Below are 16,620 nucleotides of genomic sequence, written 5' to 3'. Positions count from 1 at the left end.
CGGTATTATCAGGAGCAAGCCATATGTCATACAGTAGCTTCCACGCTCGTTGCAAAGGCTATTAAATTCTTTATGACTCTCTAAGCAGCTGTCTAGTAAGTACACTAAAAGGTCTGCACACACGCGCACCTGCACCACAGCACACACAGGTTATCCCCAGAGACATGACACAGACAAATTCCTCTCACCTTGCCTAATTAAGTTACATCGCATTTCTTTCTTACACATTTACAGTTGGTATAAGACCAGGGCAAAACACTGAGCTGAGGTTGGGGCCGTGCCAGAGTACACTTTCTCCCTCCTTAGCTGGCTAGTTGCTTGTTCCTGGAGTCATTCATCATTTAACACAGCATTTCGGTGAGTGAAGTCCTAGGACAAGCAGGGAGGCTTTAAAACATTGAACAAAGTTGGGTGTGCACTTTACTGTACACTCATAAAAGTCCCATCTCCACATTAAGCATTTGTATTTCAGATGGTAATTACGTTTATGTGCTGCTTTGGTTAATATCAGCCCATACAGAGTTGTATACACTGTGTACATGCCTAGTTGAAAGGCATGGGAATTTTCATCTTCTGTTTGACATTAATTTAAATAATTTGCAATTATTAACTAATACATGTGATCACATGCTTACATAAAATGGGTCACAAACTAATACTGGATATGTGAAATGTCCTGATTTTATCTTCTTGGTCTAGTACTGAAACTACTTTCAAAAGCATATCAGAAAAGCATCTCCTGTTTTGATTAACACTACTAATTATATTCACATATTTAAATCAATTTTATGTGCTTGTTGTATCAAAAATACTATTCTGGCTGTTTAATATCAGGCTTACAAACCCATTATAAGCCAGCACAAGCTAAAAATGCTCTCCCGTGAAATTTTGAAAATAGTTAAACCCGTACCAATATTTTAAAATTTCATTTTTTTCGTTCTGCTTAAGCTGCTTGAGTTGTAATAATTCTACTGCTTGTAACACGCAACAAATCTATAACAGCATGAAACATGGAATAAATCCTTTACCATGAAATGAGAATGCTTTTCTCGACTCAAATCAGCTTTTGGATTTATGACAAATGCCTACTGTAAAGGGTATTATGAGGATAACATCCTCCTACATTGTCTTTTAAAAACACCATTGCCGTCAGTTATTAGTCCTCTGGCTGAGCTTTAAGAGGGTGATTCATTCTCTAGCTTCATAAATCTACACAACACCTTGATGTATGTGCAGTTAATAACACACATACATACAAAGGAAAGGTGGCAAAGGGAAGTACAGCAGAACAATTACCAGTCTCCCACCATAAGCTTAACAGAGTGTCTCAACATGAATTATTGAGCATCCACAATAGAGAATTACTACATGCTCCCGCTCCATAAATCTCCCACAGAAAGGTGCAGGATACAGGGGAATAATCCCAACGTGCCCTCTCCATTGTGAATAGCGCACAAAGCTTTCGGTATTTTAGGCCTTGTTCGCCTACATGCATGTTTTGCATTGGTACAATCAGAAACACAATAGATTACCACACTAACACATCCTTTCACAGACAAACCTGCAGTAGAGACAACAATAACTTTAACTTTGTAAACTCTTCAAATCCCCTCAAGAGATAACAACATGGAGAGGATTAAGTCCTTTTGTTGTTTTGTACAATAATGGCCCTTGGACTACAGACGCATGCAAAGAAAAACTTGTTATCTCCCATAGGATGTTGGCAGACTAGATGCATGTGGAACAGCTACAGAAAGTGCATGGTATCTTGTACATGTACAAGTTAATGGGTTTGCGGCTTGGTGTGGAGTGTTCTTGAAAGCCAAATGCTGCTGCTAGTTGATGATAACAGCACTTTGCCCCATACCACGAAGCTATAAATGATTATCAGAAGAACACTTGTGTATCTAGCCTCTGTATGTTTGCATCTGCAGGATAAATGTTCAAATATGCTGTAATGTATTGCTGTGTGTGTGGGTGTTACTGTTGTTAGGTGTCTTATCTGTAATGGCTCTGAAGACAGCCCTCCTCTCTGACACTGTAACATGCAAAAGGGTACAGGTTATAGCCTACAATAAAAAACAACACACACCAAAACCAAGTCTTATTTAAATACACGTGCAGTTTGGTTCTCCATGTACTCGTCATATATTTCTTTATGTTGTTTAGCAATTATGGTCAGAGCTGAAGATTATACTTGGATGTGGCAAAACCTTCTCCAGTAATTTAACCTTCTTAATCTTAAACCATGGAACCGACCTGGATAGCGAGGGACCAAAACATAAAGGTGATGTTTTATTTTAGCGTGAAGACATTTTTGAACTATTACCACAGTCAAAGCATTTTAAAACAGCTGCATTCAAAACATCAAACCAACAATACCAAATGTAGGCAAATATCTCACCAAAACCTTCAAACTTCCGTCTATTATAATACATAGATGACTGAGTGTGGTTCCTGATGAATGCTGGGGTTGATCTGTGATTTTCCCGCCGAGTGGCTCGGCCTTGACACCAGGACGCGCCACGGTAAGTTTATTGTTGAACAATAACATTGATAGATAATGCATATAAAATGTATTCGGGAAAATTATTTAAAAGAAAAACTAAATGCATTATAAAGATTGAAAAGTAGAGAAATGATGAGCACAGCACTGAATAAATATGTGAAACTAGTTTAGCACCCTGAAGTGACTGCAGGGCAGATAAATGCAGCTGTTTATTGATCAGAAATGAAAAATGTCATACTTTCAGATATAGAGAAACTATGAGCTTTTGGAAGAAATCCAAACTGGAAACAATCCACAGATGTTGGTTCAGATTATTAGAGATGGGGTGCACACATTTATTATAGCTAAAAGTACTCTTAACAAGTACTCTCAACAAGTACTCTCAACAAGTACTCTCAACTCTCAAAGAATTAGACGTGACCATGAAGGTAAGGAACACTGTTGTTTGTACAACATTATGTCTTACAAAGTAGTTGAGGTTGAACCATACACTGATGTGTAAGTTTATTACATTGAAAAGTGTTATTTCTTCAACTTTTTCAAGCAGTTGATTAAATTAACTTTGGACAAGTACACAGCTTGTCATGCAGCACTGTTTGGATTTCTTGTTTGACCTCTGCGCTGTTGTGCCTGCATAAGGAAATGTGTTCCAGCTGGTTTGTGGCACCCCAGGGAATAAGGTGAGAATAAAGTGCTCCCTCTCAGCTGTGTATGCCAAGTCATGATTTGGAAACTATGGGAGATTCTCTGTGAAATGTGACATTGGGGGAAGACGGCGACAGCTTGGTGAAGTATCTGTGAACTTAAGTGACTGGAAAAGCCCTGACAGTGGAATGGGAATAGTCTCCAACAGCCTGAGAGGTGTGAATGAATCATATTACCACACACTTAAATATTATACCTAAGAACCACACTTTCATCAGTTGTTTATTATTTTCTGCCATCATAGAACCAAACCAAATGATGCTACATTTTTAGTACGAGCAAAACATTTGCTCATAAAAGTTCAATTCACTGATCAAAATTCACTGATCCATCTCTTTAGTAAATTGCCTTCTCTACGGGAATGCCCTGCAGGGAAAGTCATTTCTTTTGTAACATAAATATATCTTATAAATTGTTTCTCATTATTGCATAGGATGTTTCTTTTTGTAGAGAAGAGCCAGTTTTTATTTACCTTGCATCCATGCTAATTCTTTCTGTGTCTACAACAGATTTTTCGTGAGCTGAAAGGAAGTGCAAAGATACAATCTGATAAAAGCGACTCATAAACTGCAGCACAAGTACTTGTATCGTTTTGTTTCCTTGAAGCTGGTTTCAGTGACAGCTGGTCACACCTGTGCTACCTTCTATCATGTGTTGCACTCACTGACTATAAGCAGTCAGTAGTTTGCCTCAAACTCAGACTGTGGCCAGACTGACAAACATGCCTAGTCCAATTAGCCAACACCATTATTGCCCACACAGCTGGATGCTCCTAGGGGAGAGGTGGTCCACTGCTGCCGAGTGCCAGCCGTATCCACTGAGAGCCATATGTTGGGAGAAGGAGTGTTGATGAAGGCGCTGTTTAGACCAGTTTAGCGTCCCTTAAGAAAACTTATGAGACAGCAGGAACTGGAAGAATTTGGAAATGGGAGTTAATGCAATTATAACTTTGTCGAGTTAAGCCTCAGCATCCATTTTGACCAACAAATAGATTTATGTCAATGACATAAAGTGTTTTTCAGTCTGGTTAGCTTGCTTTTGTGTTAGCTTGATGCCACAGAAAGAATACAATTAAATCCCTCCTTTAAACAAATTCAAATTATAGCTAAAAGACGACCTACAACAAACACAGTGACTCATGAGGTCATCTTGCTGTTGATGAGACTCGAGGAGGACAGAAAAAGATCATCTGCTCTCTTGTAATTGTCTGTTGTTAGATACTTCTCCAGTTGCTAGGGGCTCGAGTGCTGCAAAAACAGGAGACTGCTCCAATAAGTAGATAGTCCACTCTGAAACAAAGTGCTCAAGCACAGATATAGTGGGTTGGTTGCTTTTGGTGGATTCATGAGGACTCTGCTGCAAGTTCATAATGGATCCTGCTTTATTACAGTATGTCTGAAATGAGCCACAACACAAGCAAAGGTCATTGACTGCACTGTGGTAGAGTTCCATTATGGGCATGTCGCCTTTTCGCTAGATTTACCATGGAGAGAATTAAGTTTAAAAACTGAGATGAAAAAGCAATTTGAAAGCAGCCGGGGCCACTTTGATCAGCTGCACGGGGCTGCCTGTGGGACTCATTGTAATAAGGTTCAAGATCCTTACAGCCACTATTGTTTAATTAGAGTATAGCAAGGAAAGGCTATTCGGATGTGGAATAATGAGAAAAACACACAGTGAGAGGAAGACAGCAGCAAATGGATATGGAAAGAGACCAAGTTTGCTTTGGTTTTATTTGTCTGCCAGGCTCACCTTGTTTTATTATATTATTTACTACATAGTCTATTGATTAAATGAAGTCATTTGAAGGTTTGAGAGTATTTCACAGCTGAACCTGTGGACCTAGGGACCTGCACACCATGTTCACTATATTATAAATGCACATTATTGCATAGTTATGAGGGTCCCTCCTGGCACTGGGCTCTGGGTAAACAAGTGTCCGTCCAAAGCCCTGGCATTCAATATTTTGTGCGATTAATAAATATAATGGAAGACGATATCTACCACTTAAACTGTTGTCACTAGTGCCAAAACAATAAAAGGGAAACAATTAAATTTTTATTTTTCACAATGGTCAAAGTTTATACATACACACTGCTACGTGCAGCATACACATTTACAACTCAGCGTTTACATGCTACATATAGAAGTGTATATCGTTCACCTATTTCCAATTATATATATATATATATATATATATATATATATATATATATATATATATATATATATATATATACACATATATGTGTGTGTGTGTGTGAGAGAGAGAGTTTTTATTTAATCCAAAACACTGTGCTGCAGTCCTCTGTTGTGAGTATATACTTTCATAACTGACCTCACCATAATGATGATAAAACCTTATATTGCCCCGTCTCAACTCAAATGAAAGCTACATCACATTGAAACTGTGCTGTATCTTTGCAGTGTCTGGATCAATATGTCTTCATTTTGGCTTCATATCTGGGCCAGTGCAGCTGCTAATCTTATAATGATATCTGTGGGAGATTGGTTTGAGGTGGTGAAAACCTCTGGACCATCTGTTTCTCTTTGATGTTGGAAACGTCCCTCTGACAAAACCACTCGTGCTGCAAGCCCCTGTCCTCCAGTTTGTGGTAATTAGTTTCACAGATGGGGAAGTGCCCAGGTTTGCCTTGGCCTCTCCGGGCCCACAAGTCTCTTCATGACTTTGAGAAAAACACTCCCCGCTTTTTCAGTGTTTGTACAAGCAGCACTGCAAGTCATGTCTCCCGTCAGTCTCCAAACACCATTTTCCTCTTTGTGAAGCTTTGATGCACAATAATCAATAAGAGTCTACTGGTGTGAGATGACAAGATGTATTCAGTGGTAAAACTCAAGACCCATCTGCCTTGTCCTCCATTACACAGATGGTTTTTATCCTGTCATTACAACTGTTGAATAGATAATGCATGGAGTGTGAGAGGCACTTTGCAGCCACATGATGCATCAGGTCTTAATCAGCTTTGCACGGCTTTAATTAATAACATTTGCTTTCTTCATCTGTGACTTTTCTGCTCTTGTGGGCAGTGTCTCTTATAGGAAGAAAGGCTCTTTCATTCTTTTACCAAATTCAGTAATATTACACCTTGATGTGTACTCTGCACTTTGCTCCTTTTATTCTTTTCTTGCTCACATGCAATCAGTTGCTACGAGAGGCCCTTGACCTTTTGAGGTGCATGGATTTTCTGTCATGGCTACTAGCATAAGAGAGGATTTTTATAGCTCTGCTGTGTCCCATTAAGACCCTCCCACTGATTTTGCCTCTGTGCAGTTGGGATGTCAGCCACACTCAGTTGTGACTGTGGACCTGCTGTTCTTATTACCTTTGGTGTGAGACCACTGACAGGCTTATAAGGCCAAGGAGGGTTACTTTGACATCAGTGAGGCTAGGAGAACAATCAGGTGTGAAAGGAGAAAAACTATAAATCATGGTTAAACATCATTCTGAACTATATAGGTATGATGCATTTCATGGATGTACATTAAATTGATTTGACCCAAAACAGATATAAAACAGTAGTACAGTACAGAGTGATTCTCAACTGCGGGATGACAGTGATGGGTTCTATCATTTGATAATCACTGCTTATCTTTTTAATGTTCAGACAGCTAAACTAGCATGTGGCTTTATAACTAATGGCAATGGTAAAAGTCCAGTTAAGACCAGAAGATGATTTTATTACTGCTGGCACTGGCAGACATGAGGTGATGATGGCATTTGTTGCTGTGGCTTGTCTGGCAGTGCCACCAGCATCAGCGCAACCCCTCTCTCTTCCTACTCTGTGCTACTCTGAGTTTCTCTGAGGATTAGTCTCCCTCCTACACCTCCTGACAGAAACTTACACTGGAGATGTCAACCTCTAATCACGTTTTAATAAAATGGAAGTCGGAGGTGACCCGGGGAGCTCCAAAAATTGCATCAGAGGCAAAAATGTGTTTAATGCAAGAATGTGTTTATTGCCAATACAGTTGAGTCAGAAATCAATGCTAAATATAAAAACATCCACAGTGCACTATGTTTATGGCATCAAGCAATATCGGCACACCTGATTGATTTTCCATAATGCCAACTAACCACCATCAGCAGTCATAAATCTCTCATCCGTTACAGTACACGGGAAAATAAGAAATAGATTATGCCTACAAAGTCCACTTTAGCAGCCATAACCATCACACGGCTTTGAGTTATTGAAGTGGCTTGTGTAAGAAAACGGGGCTTGTGCTGCTTTGTGCTCTGATATTCTGAGATTGAAGTAGAGAGTTCTTCCCGGTGTTTCTCTCAGGCTCGGTGCTATCTACATGTGGCAGCTGTCGGTAGTTTACAAAGGGTTTGTGAATGCGATTTTCTCCAAAACCTACTTTAAGGCTCAACTCTTTTGATTTCTTGTACAACTTTGAACTGTTCAAAGCAAATACCTAAGGATTTATATTCAAAACCAGGAAGTATCATGTAACGCAGCAATATTACGATGAGAAGGAGAAATACATCTATGACAAAGTTTGCAGGTGGACGTAATATCTATTATAAGATTGTGGAAGCCTCCTTGTCTATATGGACCTATCACAGTAATAATCACAAGTAGTTGTAGTTTTTTTCCATTCTGTACTTAATCATTATTTTGACCAATTTAAACTTCTACTATTCTGACCTCTGCTATAGCACAGCAAACTTTTATCTATCATGTTCCACTGCATGGGGGCTGTGTGAAAAGATGCCAAATTGCAACAAAATGATTCAGAAAAAAATGAACATAGTAAGAGAAAAATGGCACTAACTTTTCTTTTTATTCAAAGTGAGTGTTGGAAGAGAAATGGAAGAGTAGTGCACATGTCTGAATGTGCATGAGGTTTGCTGTACTCTGTATGAAGTGTATGGATGATTGTCTCTAATGCTTCTCATGTTACCACAGCACCACTCCAGTGCACAACTGTCCCCACCACCATACACAAGGACCATCCTCCAGCCATTCAAAGCATTAAAAGCCCAGACACTCCCTTCCTCGTCTCACCAAGACCAATTACCGTTAGTGCAAATTCTGTTGTGCTAGATTCAAATTGGAGTGTACCGTACTTTGCCATATCCACATTTATGTAATGTAATTATATCATTTTCACACTCTGTACTCATTTTATTCAGTCACTTGGCACTGTATTTATTTTGTGTTTATTAGTTAGATAATAACATTTTTGATCCATCAGAAATTAGTTCAAATGTGCCTGAAAATGTCAGTTGATGTTCAAGTATTATAAAAAAATAAAAAATAAAAATGGATGAACATTACAATGAAACCTTTATGGTATGTTTTTATTTGTACAGGGACAGTATAGAATAAACATTGACCAAAAGGAGATGCATTGTACCAGGTTATAGCAGAAAATGCTCATTTCCATCTGTAGTGCAGAAATATCTTTTATAACCTTATTTGAACATTTGCATTACAGCTCTTTTCACTTTTAATTTGTTTTAAATTAACAGACAATGTACTACATTGTAATTTTGCATATCTCCAAAACCACAATTTCAGTAATATCATCTTTCACCTTTGATTAGCTGTATGGTCAAATTTTTTAGTTAAACAAACTTGACTTTCAGAAGATGAGAAACTGTGGTGAAATAGCATGCAAGGTCCAGAATCCAGACTACACACTCCTCCAATAATTTACAAAGGTGTGAGTCTGGTCACCAGTTATCTCTACCTGAGTTCAGATGGCCATGATTGATAGGTAGATTAGCCAATCAGGGACATGCATGGTCTGTCCATATCAAAATAAATGTGGCTGTTTACAAGGAAAAAAGGAAGGAAAAAAACATCATACATAACTGCATGCAGCATTTAACACTTATCATTTGAGGTGGGAGAAGTTTAATTTTATTTTGTTCAAAATGATAGACGGCCACACGTTTCACACGTGCCACTGAAATAAACACATCGCATTGCACGATACTGTCTGAATCTGGCTTGAGGCACATCACCGGGAGTAGTAACCAGACTGATACCTCTATAAAAATACAGGGAGATATCACTCTGGACATGCCAAGCAAGGGGATTCCAACTAATTGTCCCACTGCTGTCTCACTGTACAGATACATGTTATGAAATCTAACTTGATTTGAAAAGCATAGTTTTGAGTACTTCAACTAAACTCACCCATTAAGGCCAGTCCAGTCAATTATTTTTAGAGGAACATTAATCAGAGGGATACAGTGACAGCAGAGGTTAGGGCTGTTAAAAAGGTGCCAAATGCCTCACAGACGTGTTTAGTCGAATCGCAGCGATTAACATTGGAGCCCGGTGAGTCATCCCTTCAGAGACAATTAGAGCTAGTCACAGCACTGCGGGGTCCATTCCTGATTGACCATTACCTGGGCTTACATGATACCTCTGTCCTCGCCTGCCTCGCCTCATTGCTATTTTTGGGTAACTCATTTCTATGTATCAACCTTTGAGATATTCAGTAAACACGACACATGGGAGTTTGGGCAGATGGTGCCGCAATTACAGTGCGTTTGTTGTGAGGTTGCTCGCCGGGCTGCATGCTATATCCTCAGTCTTTGTTGGAGGTAATTAACAGCCATTATGTTTGAAAATATGGGACCAGAGCCTTTGTTATTTTCCTTTCCTGTGAAATAGAGAAGTACCCAATGAAGCGTTTAAAGATGGCAATGAGTTAGGCTTATTCAGGGTGTAATTGGAAAACTTGCTGCTGCATTGTCAACACGATAAAGTGCACTACAACTAGCACAAAACTGACATGAATGTTCTTTGATTATCAGCAGTTACACTTGATCGTAATGATAGGAGAAACAAACAATTGAACTCACTGCTTTATAATGAAAGCTGGACATCTGGATTCTTAGACAAATGTGTGATAATAGAAAGGAAGGAAAAGGGAATGTGGCTTGGGGGGTAGTTAGTGGTTCAGACCAGGACAAAATGGAGCCTGTTGTTTCTAACCACTATCAAATCAAATGTTTATCCTCCACAGAGCATGCCTATTCAAAATGGCAAAAGGAACAACTCCATTGAATAAACTACCATCAAACAAGACGGTGAAGGAGATGAACGCCTAAAAAGGTAAAGCACTGACACTAACCTATCTGAAAATTTGGCTTTACTTAATTGTTTTCTGTGATTGTGACCAGTGACCATTAGGGCTGCAAAATATAAATCACAATCGAAACAAAATAATAATCTGAGTTGACATATCGTTACTGCTACAAATATTTAGATAATAAAATGCCCTCTGCAAATCCTAACATAATGGATATCTGCAATCACAACACAATTTCTCCAAAACTGTGCAGCACTAATGGCTACTGACAAAATAGGGTAATGTTTTGATTTTATATTTGAGCCAAGTAAGTTTAGATGTCAGAAAATAAGGTCAATCCTTTGGGTATCTAGTAAAAAAAATGAATGCATTTGCACCACAAAATACACAGCATTTTATTAAGCTTTAACCAAATCCAGCTTTCTAACCAAAGTTGCCTTGTAAATATGATGAACAGCTCATACCGTGACTAAAGGCCTCCAACCCCGCTCTCTAAGGCCTTTAAGCACCAGCAAGCTCTTGATTAGGGGGCTGCTGAGGCCATCTTGAGCACTTGTATGTATGGTGATGGGGAGGACAGTCAGCAAATAGGATGTCCATCAAAGTACTACTGCAGGCAGAAGGTGCTAAGCCTGGAATGCTGGGTGTGGTGCCACATTGTACACTCTATTGCCTGATCAAAATACTAAAAGCTATTTTCTAAAGATTTTATATTTTTTACATGTACTACAAATTCAAATGTACACTCAACGTTACCCTAAGTATGGATGAAGGATGAATGGACTGCTGCTCTAACACTATGTCTGGTTTAATATTAATGTAATCATCTACTGGATATATTTAGTCATCAAGAGGAATATCATGTTACCTCTTTGCATAAATACCAGTCTAATATTTGTTTAGGTTGATATTTTTCGAGATAAATAAACCAACCTGGTCCTAAATATTACTGCTCAATCAACAATTCCATTTTCCTATGAGTATTGAGTAAAAGCAGACTTAGCACACATTCTCCACACATAGAAATTATTTGGTGATCTACTTTAATGACCTCTGCTCATCAGCTTCGGACGGTAGGGCCGCCGCATCCTTGGAAACTACTGCAGTTAGCAAAGTTAATCCATCGGCGCGGCTTAATGGTGCTACGGCACTCATAAAGCAAGTGTCGATTAGAACAAATGTCATACTAATACTTTCGATATATCTGGCAGCTAATGGCTTGTGCATTAATGATATAGTGTTACAGTCATGCTGACTGACAGGGTTTACACAAGGCTTTTTCTGCCGTTGTCTAGAGAATATTCAGGCGCTTGTGTCTGATAAACAGGGTGTACTCTGCTCGTATATGCTTATCTAACCCTTGCTCCAGTGTTTCAAAGTAGTATTTCAGATGGTATTCTGAGCTTCATATAGTGTCAGTTCTGCTGTGTGGCAGGCAATCATAGGGTATAGGCCAACTCTAATTTAAAGCCAGCAGTGATTAAAGTAGACATTTTAAACTGAAATGGCAGAAATGTAATGAAAAGTGATTTTGCAGTTTTACTAATGCAGTTGTTATGTATAAGTCTGCTTTATTTAGACACAGTAATAAAAAAATATATGTCCATATCCACTGCAAGTTAATGCTGAAGTCTAAAGTTCTGTTGTTTCCTCCTATGCTTTTGTAACACACTGTTCCAATAATACATTAGCATTTTTGCTACCATGACATTTCTTTATCAGATCACTACTCTACAACAAGCCAAAAGTTTCCTATATAATGTTGTTACGCTTCAATCCAAAGACATTAATGGAAACAGGATCCGTAGTGAAAATCCTCCCCAAGTCAGTGGCGGTAAGTGTGTGCCCACAGTTTTATATCATCTGGATGTAAAGAGCTAATGATGTGAGCGTGGTGGAGAGGCTGGGGTTAGTCAGAGTACAGTAGGAGGTATTTAAAGCAGCACGGCTTTGCTGATAAACAGGCAGCTTGGGGGGCTTCAGGGGTATCTGGAACTGGGGCACGGTGGTGTCAGCACACGGCCCTCCACCAGCTTTCTATAGCTCTAAACCTATGCATATTCAGCTTAGCACTGGCCTGCATTATTAAATGAGCTGCACACAGTATGAGAGCGGTATGGTCAGAGACGCTGGCAGTGTGTGGACTTCCCTCACAGGAGAAAAGCCCTTTATTTCGCTCTCTCAGATCCTCTATGGGCCCAATAATCCCGTCAACAGAGCACTCCGGCTGCCAAAACACTGTGAATTATTATCCAATTATGACTGGGTATTTTGTGGACTTCCAGGATTTTCATATGTTTGTCCTCCTGCTTAACTGTAAGAGAGGTGCGCTCCGCACAGACGGGTGAGAGTGGCTTATATAAGAGAGCTAGTGTTGTTTTATCTTATTGACCCAACTAGAAACCAGCCCACACTGGCACTTAGCATACGGGAACACAGGGCCTCAGCATGACCCTGATAGTCCAGCCCATACCAGCGTCTTTCTGATAAAGGCTCCCATGGTGCAAGTGGTGACTGTGTTAAAACATTCATTTATGATAAAGCACTCGGACGACATGAGGTGACATCCCCAGTGCTATCTTAAGTGCAGGACATAGGCCCATAGGCGCCAACGGGAGGCAGACGCAAGGGGAGTCAGACGACTTAAACAGAAAAGTATGTTTTGCATTTCTCAGATTTTACTGCATAACAGAAATTATAATAATAATAATAATAATCCTTTGTAGGGATACAAGATTCATTGCAGTCAAATCAAAATCACAATTTGAATAGATGCAATTAGCAAATTGCAAACAACAAAATGTCCTGTCTTATTCTGCATAAATACTGTTAACTCTGTAGGTCTGTGTAAACATGTTCTGAATTATAATTCTTGTATTAGTTTGTCAGTTCATATTTCAGTCTTTTTGTCGATACTCCTGAACATGAACTTTGAACAGATTCCTATTATTAAAAAATAAATCACAAATGTAACTGCAATTGCAATTAGAGTTTTGTCAGAAAAATTGCAATTACCATAGATATTTTTCCTAAATGCTGCATGGCAGCTGTGGCTACACAGTGGTACTTACTTATCCACAAGTGGATAATGTACTGTAAATAATGTGATATTTTTTCTCATTTAAATAAGTATTGAAGAATAGTATTGCAAGCTTAACCCAGAGTTTAAGTATTTTGAGATGGCTGGAATGTTTTTATAGAGTTCACGCAGAAAAGGCTTTGTGTGGGCTTAGGCATGCTGTGGTTTATGTGACAAAATAAAACTGGGGCTTTTAGTCTCATCGTTTAAACATACGCCAGTCATATTTTTTATCCATAAGACAATGTGGGGAGTCGCCTACACTAATCTTTTATATACACAGATTTCTTGTCTATAATCTCCCATTTCCAAAGCTGCATCTTATAAATCAACTTAAACCCTAAACTCTGAACGGTGAATGGCGTTGTCATCCCTCTTGCCTGTCACCTGCTCTTATTTACATCCACTTAAACAGCTTAGAGCATGCACAGTGTTTGCGCGAGTGTCATATCCACAGCCTAGTCTAAAGATTCCTCCCATGAGATGTTAGCACTAAATGGTAATGCCCCTACACATTCAGACTAGCTGTGTGGAGTATAACAGTTCTAAGTCGACCACACACACAAGGATAAAAATATCAAGAGATGGTAAAAACAGGCTCGCCATGAATAAATGAATAGGATGATGGATGATGTCTCCAAGGAGTAGATACTTTCTCATAGATGGAATGCTTAAAATGAGATTCAATTATTAATTTGCAAAAAGGAGGAAAGAGGAGTGGAGACAAAGACAGATTAACATCTGGTCATACTCAGTAGTGGTGACAGACAGCTATGCCATATTTTTGGGCGAATAAGGCAATGAACAAAGTCTATAAAAGTCAATCAAAAGACTAGCAAAAAACCTTACATTCTATCTGCACAGAATAGGGTTCAGTTCAGATTGTATGCTTGCATAGTTCGAGCATGAATGTTAAAAGAATCCCACTGAAAAGCATAATTTTCTGTTGTAAGTTAAGTTTGTATATACATTATTGCCGTTTTCACACGTCACACTTTTTCACATATTTTCACACATTCTTGCTCTGAACTCATTGGACTGCTAAAGTACAGTGCTCATAATCTGTATGAATGTGGAAACTTCTAGCTATGGGCTAGTTCTGAGTCACACAGACTTCTTTGAAGCACTGTTTAGCCTGTGTCGTGTGTCATCGCTCTTTCATGCCACTACATGTTTGGGGTGGTTATTACTTGCCCATGTCCTAGAGGTTGCTTCAGCTCTGAAAAGTAATGATTTCACATATGGGATAAAGGTAAAGTAGATATAGAAATGCACTTTAGGGACTAACTATTAATCCTTCTCCAGCTTTAGATAGAAACAGTAAAATAATCTGTTTTTCCTATTTATTACATTTGTTAGAACAATAACACTTTGAATCATTCCTTGTCATTCCCACGCACCTCTCTACCAGTACCATTCATCTACCTGCCACACTGTGACAGCCAAGCGTGCAAGCAGTGAGTGGTGTGCAGTACAGTGTCAGTATGAGAGCACGTGTGGACAGTTACGTAGGGCTGAAGTTCTGGAGGCAGTGGGTTAGCATTCACTTATTGGATTGTTTTGCTTCACTTCCCCTTTTCATGGAAGACACGGCACATGCATCACTTCTTCACCTCTCAAGACTAGATGTGATAGAAAGCCCTACAGTACACGAAGCGGACAAAAAAATCTGGACTAGTTTTTAGGCCAGAGGAAATGTAGTTTCTAGTGAGTAGTTTGGCTTCTTTGGACAGCCTACTGTCTGCAAATAATGATACCTATAAACCTATAGACTGCTCTAGTCAACATATAAAAACATACATCAACTGATATTGAAAATAAAAGCCATATATAAAGCCATTATAACTGTTTCTGTTGTGGGTGAGATATATAGCTGTATTATGCTTTGCTGTAATCCCAGTCTGTTCCTTGTAGTAAAAGGCAGATGAGTTCATGTCAACCAGTTTTTAAGTTAAAACAGCTGAGTCACATCCTATTGATGACCATCTGTTGCCCCCAAACTATTGCTTGGGCATATACAGCATATATGCTCTCTAATTATAGTAAAATTGTGCATTAAGAGGTCTGACTGATCTCAATTTTAATCATCTCAATTTCTGAGTAGAAAACTTACCCAATAAATGTGTTCCACTTCCAATCATCTGTCTATTGTCATTATTGATGACCAAAACATGAAATGATGAATGTTCCCTGCTGGCTGCATCCTGACAAGCAGAACTATCCTCTTAAATGTGTCACCTACAGGCATGCAGAGCGTTATGTAATGAGCGCTACATGGGCTACAGTATGTTCTCCCCTTGTCTGACAGCTTCTTAGAATACATGTATGATAATGAAAGAGGCAACGGATAAACAACAGCCTCCACTGTACACAAATATATCTGGCAGCTGGCATAGAAACCAATATTTTAGTAAGGGGAAGGCTGGTGCAGTTTGATTTGTTATTTTGACTCAGAGGATTCCTGGCACAGACCTTAAGAGGCCCGCTGGCATCCAAACAGATTGTGTATTTACAGTATACAGGGGAATAGCTCGTTGCTGGCAGCGCACTTCTACTTCCCCTTAGTGCTAACTGCTGACGTATGACACTCTGCTCATAACATTCAATCCCACAAGCAGAAGTAGCAGGGGGGATTTATCAGGCCTCTAAATGCTACAGTAATTCTGAGTTTAAAGAAGCCCCAGAAACACCACACATGGTCTGCCAAATTGCCTAGCTGTGTAAAACCCTGACACTAATATCAGCTTCAGAATGGTGTCATCTTTTTACAGTTTCAGTGGGATATTTCAATAGTATTACAATTTTGTGTAAACTTCTAAAAATGTACTGCAAGCAGCATCTCTACGGATAACTTGGCTCTGAAATAGGTGAAATCTCACAAACATCTCACAGACTTCATTAGCTTCACCTTCAGCATTTACACTGGCAGACTTGGCTGTCCATCACTGTCAGTCACGTAGATTTGTTTTAAGCTGAATTTGTTGCTTTATGTGCTACTTTAATTTGTTCTTACAAAAATGTTCTCAAAATGGCCAGAAAATATTGTAATACTCCTTAAAATAATTTTTGAAATGCAATATATTGCTGAAGAAAATATAGAACTTAACTTAAAACTATTCTAAATCTACAATATTGTTAGAAAAAAACATGAGCTGCAATAAATGAACAGCAGAATGAAACATGTACTTAGTTTTCATTTGTAATGAGTCATAGAAATGATTAATTCAACCTTCTGTCTGTTCTGTCCCCCCCC

General features: G+C 39.0%; 1 protein-coding gene across 2 annotated transcripts in view; it reads right to left on the bottom strand.

Annotated features, from left to right (window-relative positions):
- LOC117390279 (regulator of G-protein signaling 6-like) overlaps nt 1-16,620 on the bottom strand; it is a 35,257-nt gene that overhangs the window by 15,914 nt on the left and 2,723 nt on the right. The window lies entirely within an intron of this gene.

This window comes from Periophthalmus magnuspinnatus, chromosome 22, assembly GCF_009829125.3.
Source record: "Periophthalmus magnuspinnatus isolate fPerMag1 chromosome 22, fPerMag1.2.pri, whole genome shotgun sequence".
Lineage (NCBI taxonomy): Eukaryota > Metazoa > Chordata > Actinopteri > Gobiiformes > Gobiidae > Periophthalmus > Periophthalmus magnuspinnatus.
Note: the sequence above shows the minus strand (reverse complement) of the source record. Positions and strands in the feature narration are given on the sequence as shown.